The sequence below is a fragment of the Diadema antillarum genome, unplaced genomic scaffold, assembly GCF_040938485.1.
Source record: "Diadema antillarum isolate AM-2024a unplaced genomic scaffold, OU_Dant_1.0 seq00001857_RagTag, whole genome shotgun sequence".
NCBI lineage: Eukaryota > Metazoa > Echinodermata > Echinoidea > Diadematoida > Diadematidae > Diadema > Diadema antillarum.
Window position 1 is genome coordinate 329,491 of NW_027272529.1, and position 6,440 is coordinate 335,930.

Below are 6,440 nucleotides of genomic sequence, written 5' to 3' on the forward strand. Positions count from 1 at the left end.
AAGATCGGCAATAAAAGCTTTCCTGACTACAGGCAAAGTGAACTATAAAATACCCATGCGCTTCAGCACTATCTGTGATTGGAGCAAGTCTTTAGAGTGATATCATGGTCTCTTTTTTTGTTTCTGTTCTTTTAAATGGAAATTCTGAATTCAGAACTTTATTAAAAACTGATGACAGTAACCTAAAACTCTATGTAAGTATAGTAATGATGATCTGTTGAAATGAGTGCTGTAATCTTATCATATGTATGTATGTATATATATATAATTATATATATATATATATATATATATATATATATATATATATATAGGCCTACATGCATACATACAAACGAGTAGTTAAGTTCATTTCTCTCGTTCATGTTATAGTTTTGTATTGTTTTATTTGTATTCTTATTTTACCTGTCATTCTATCTGGATAAGCACAGGAAAACTTTGTAAAACAATAATAGTATTTTCAAAGAAAAGACGATAAGTAAATGATCATTTTTTTTCTTTATCTCTTTCGCAGCTTATTTGACATTTCAAATTTTCGCTGAAAAAGAATAGCCCGCTAAGGTAATAAAATAGATGGACTCATGCAGGGAAGAGAACGAAAGATAGAAATCTATAAAAATGAATTATCAATACCAAACAACACTGTCCATTATAACATACGTATTTAATCATGTGCATTCTATATTCATACGTAAACAAGGGGATAACAAAACAGGCGACCATCATCGAAATCATGTTCTGGATAGAATATAGGGCCCCATCTCATACATTTACATTAGTGAGCCGTTTATTTATTCCTTTGAAACAAAGGGGAACGGCAATCAAATGCGAGATGAAAATGCCATGTTTACGTTTTTGTGAAGGTATAGGTGTTGGTATGTGCGGTTTGGCTGAAGTCGGTGTATCATTGACATTATTGTGAAGGCGGATGAACGTGTGCCATTATAATGTGACAGTGCATTCTGTGAAATAATGATATGGATCCTAATCAAGTGGATGGCTGAGAGCTATCACGTGACTATTTTTTTTTGTTTTTTTCCCAAAAGCCTAAATTTACCTTCCATGGACAGAAGGAGTGTAGGTATACAGTGATTACCGGTATCAACAACTGCTCGCCTGCGCCCAATTGGAATTATTTTATAATTGCTGCATTGGAATTGTTTGTTCAGGTTTAATAAGCAGGAGCTGTTGCTGTCCTGGGAATTTAGCAAAAATATATCTTGCTAAACTTCTAATTGCTGTCGGAAAATTAATTGCAAGAACTGATAGATGAAACTGAATCTGCTAATAGTACAAAGAGGAGTATCAAGTTTGGATTCGCCGGGTTTTTGTGGGGACTGCATATTTTTCCAGCTCTGCTTTTTAGCTTTCAATTTATTTTCAACATTGTTAATATTGTTTAGTAAATTTAATGCATCTAAACTTCAAGGCTAATTACTATATGCATTAAATTTCAATTGATTCAATTCAATGTTACGTTATTCTTTTTATCAATGGAAAATGTTTTATACTTCACTTTTATTTTTTTATTTTTTTTTTGAGCGAAGGAAAAATCTAGATTAAACGTTGGAAGATGTACAGGGTACTGGTGTACAAAATGGCAAAACATTGTAATACAGTGTACCAAAAAAAATGTAATAAATCACTCTAATGAACGACATGTAACATACACGACAAAACGGAGACAATGCTTATTATCTGTTGGCCCCTCTGAGGAAAAAAAAAAAATAAGTACAAAAATACTTAACCAGTGCTGAATATGAAAGTTTCTCGCATTCAAATCCATTTTGACATGTTTGATGCGATTAAAAAAGATATGATAATGATAATGACAAACAGCTTTTAACCTCTGTTGGGAGATCATTCCAATATTTAGGACCTGTATACATAATTGTGTTTTTAGCGAAAACTGTTCGAGTTCGTGGAAGGTGATAAGCGTCACTTTGGCGAGTTGGATAGTGGTGGACAGAATTGTTTCTTATGAACATCTGTAAAAAAAAAAAAAAAAACATCAGGAAGATCTTTTGAGGAAAATTTATACATAAAAATACCTAAGTTATAACCAAACAAATCTATCACTTTTAAAATCTTATTTTTCTGAAATAAGGCGTTTGTGTGAGATAAATACCCAGCATGGTTAATAGTTCTGATCGCTCGCTTTTGAAGAAGAAAAAGCGAATCCAGTAAGTATTTAGATGCGTTACCCCGCGCAAGAATTCCATAGTTAAGATATGGGGAAATCATGGTTGAATATACAATCTGCAAAATATGGTTGGGCAAAAAATGTTTCAGTTTGTTTGGGATTCCTGTGTTTCGTGACAAAATTTTGCTTAAACAATCAAAGTGAGTTTTCCATGAGAGGTCGCTATAGATGTAAAGTCCTAAAAACTTGATACTATCTACTCGGGTTAGGTTAATATCATTAATCTTAACATCATTAATCTTAACATCATCATCATATAGAGACTGCATACATTGCAATCTGCCCTTTACAGGACTTCATCAGATTTGTATTCGACACTGTTCGAATTAATGAAAAGGCTGTCAAATTCAAGCGATTTTGGTCAGTGATCCTCTACCATGGTTCATTTTCATACTTCGAGTATTCAATTTCGTTTTATGTATACTCCCTTTAGATTTTATTTCATTGACTTTAGAGAGAGGTTCATCCAAATCAACGACTCAAAGTTGCCTTAACTTTCACGCCAGCTGGATAGACGTTCAATTTCGTTCCAAGTACCAATTCTAATTTTATTTTTTTAGAACACAACTTCGTACTTTGAATGTTCAAATTCAATTCCCACAAACAGATTCAAGCCCGTTTCTACGGGTCCTTTTTCCCTGTGATATATTGCATTATGGAATTTCATTTCAACTTCAAAATTTCATTTAACAGTTAATTTAATTGTTTTGTATTTCTTTCCTGTCGACCTTTATTCCACTTTCAATCTGTCCCTAACAGTATGGATGTAACATTTATTGGGAATGGCCATATCTTAGAATTTCTTTTTAAGTCCACATTTACATTTAAATTTTGGATTCCATTCCTGCCTTCCCATTGGCCATTTAATAAGCTACCACAACCGGCTCAGCTATAGACATGTTTCACCCAATTGTGTCGCCAGTGATATTGTCTTGCTGGTTGTCAAATGCTGCACTCACTAATTCTGTCGATATTCGAGACATTCATGTATCCTCTGCTCTAGCAGATAATGCATGAATATCTTGTGGTATGACTTAAGCAGATGAATATCCGCGTATGAATAAAATATACATGTAATGTATTTGAAAGTGGAGTTATACGAGCTATTAGCTATTATCAGGCAAAAATCCAATTTCAAGGTACGTTGAACTTGCATATTCAAACGGATGAGTAACTACAAGGAATATAAGTAACAACGAGAAAAAAAAAACTGCCCATATAAATATGTTATAAATGTTTGCCTTATCGTAAATTTGAATTTCTTAACGTTCTTCACAGTCGAACTGATGGGAATTTGAATGCGTTGCACGTGCATTTTTACTCCGAACGCCCTTTTTACAAATTTGAGAAACTCAATCCACATGAAATCGCATGCTGATGAAATTAAATTGAATGAACTAATTACCTTTTGGAATGTTGATCTCGGTGATCATTGAAATTCACTCGTACTTGGATGATCACATGGTTAAATTTGGATGCAAATCTGATGAAATTGAGCGGGAACACCTATACATATCAGTATCCATAGCAATAATGATTACAAGGTACATGACATAGTAACAATGATATTGTGATCATTGTTGCTATTGTCATTATTACTATCATAATCAGCATTGCATAGATCTAAAATACGTTTAAAACGTTTCATTCAAACATGCACGCCTCAGACAGCCCTGAAAGTCAATTTTCATTTCAAAGTACAATCCATTTGTCAAAAAGACCAAAAACTTTTCGGTTCAGAGGTATATCAACCTAAAGTTAGCTGAAAGTTTTCTGCGTGCGCTCATAAAGCAGTAACGTTAAGGAGTAGAAAGATCAGATGTCAATCTTAAAAGCAGGATAATCCGGGCTTTCTGCGCGTGGCCACTCAGGAAGTGATGGTTGACATCACGTGATTGACATCTACCGGAGAAGTGGTCGAAGTGACGATGGACGGGGGGATTTTTCCACTCAGGCGTGCGGCCATCGCGATACTCGCCAGTCATTCTCTTCTCTACCAAGGACCACTCGTGATATCATCGATGCCGCATCACTGGAGATGGAGTCCGTCGCTCCTCGCGATCTTTCTTCTCCATCTTCTTCTTCTTCTTCTTTCGTCATATGGCGCTGACTTGGTAAAATTGTTTTTAGGTGCTTTATGTCCGCTTGTTTGTTTTTAAGATGTACGCTTGATGCTTGAAGGCTTGCCTGAAAGAATGTGTTGGATATATTTTGGCAAGGTAATCCATAATCCTTCTTGACTTTAAGCGACTGCTAAGCTCTTTTTTGTAACTATTTTTTTTTACTCTTCTGAGCATTAAATAGTCTCTATAAAGTTCCCCTCCCCCCGCAAACGAAATTCGCTCCATCTTTTGACACCCACACTTTCTGTTTCTTGCGTGTTATATTAATCTACATCGATGGAATTCATCTATTGATTATGGTATTATCAGTTGGTATTCATTAAATTGTTCGAAAATATCGTTCATTTAGTTGAACGCCCAATCTTCTTAAAGACAGCAATGATACCAACAACTGGTGGAATTGACCGTCATTCCCCCTCACTCTATTTTTTATCTATTTATTCAATGTTAAAGAGTCCTACTTCGCAGGAGAGGAATTAGAACGTACGAAATAAGATGCCGAAGCCGCGGAAGGTTTCCCATAAGGGGGGAGGGGTTGGTGGTCAAGACCAATAGTACCCCGACCTCCAAGCTTTTAGACGGGAAGAATTAATCTGAGGATGGACCCTTAAGAAATTCATGGCAATTGTGGTTTTTCCCCGTTTTCCTTTTTTTTAACCTTTTTTAACGAGCCAAAAATATGTGTGTGTGTGGGGGGGGGGGGGGGGGGGGCGGGGGGTCAGCTCCCGTCCCCCTCCCGTTCCGCGGTCCGTGTTATGTAACGTAAGTTGTGTGTTTATGTCGGTAAACTAGCCAAGATATAAAAACCTATGGACGACTCACAACAACTCTGCTTGTGTACACACTACGCATTTTTTTTCCTTGGCATACATGCACACCCACGCACACAAAATCCATCCACACAAGCAGGTGACTAACATACATACATATTAAGTGCAGATCCTGTATTAGCACCAATCTTAACTTTCTGAAACGAGGTAATCTGCCTTTATCGCCGCCCTCAAAAGTGCCCACAATATGAACGATAATTTTCTGGTTATTTATTCTGTTGACAATGATTATGGATATTCCCTTCATTCTTTTGTAAGAAAGACACATACATTATCAGATACCGCATAGGAAGCTCGCTAATATTGAGTGCAGAGTTTATAGTGAGTTGAACATAGGTTGTTAGGTAAGGACATTATGTATTTGTGTTAATAGTGCAGGAAATCGTGGCAAAACATGGCATTAGACACGTGAGTGAAATGATTGCTGCATGCAATGTGAGTGTTTAGTGTCTTATATTAAAGAGAAAGGCCTCTCCATGTTCAAACTGACATCAATGATTCATCTTAAATCAAACAAACACTGTGCTAATAGCTTCAATAAAGTCGTAATAATACAGATTCACCTATTTTCAATAAACGCCTGATATCGGTGGTAGATGAGGTGAAGATATATAATATAGTTCTCGGCATTATTTCTTCTTTCCTCTGGTCTCGGGTCGCTAAAATCTTTAACCTTGAAATTTGATTTGAATATTACTATTCATTTGGGTCGTCGGTGGCCGAACGCGAACGCGCCACCAACAGACAAAAGACAGCCTCTGGGGAAGTTAATGTGGCCCGACTTTGATTTTAAGTTTATGGCCCTGGGACACTGCTAATGTCGAGCTCTATGTGATAACCTAAAAAAGTCTACTGAATAAGGAGTGGCTTAACTTTGCGTGGGGGTAGGAACTGTCGGATGATTGTGTACGCTAGTTTCAGGAAAAGGTCTTCATTGGCATGCGAGCCTCCACGGAATAACTCTGAAGTGGCTTTTAAAAATGCCAGTTATTGAAAGACTTTTATGGTCCAAGCATTAATGATTCATGTGATATGCCCATGAGATGACTTCAGTCTTAATGAGAACGTGTTTGTCTTTGTTTGCTGAAATATTCCTGCGATGCGACGATTTCAGAGGCTGAGGTCATAACCCGTTGATGGACAATTTGCGTCGATTTTGGCAATTATAGTCACCATCACAACGTCGTCTAGTGGGGACCTCATCCCTCACCTAAACAAGGCTACGTCTTTCGAACAAATTCCACATTATAAGAGAATTCACTCTGTATATGTATGGGGGGGGGT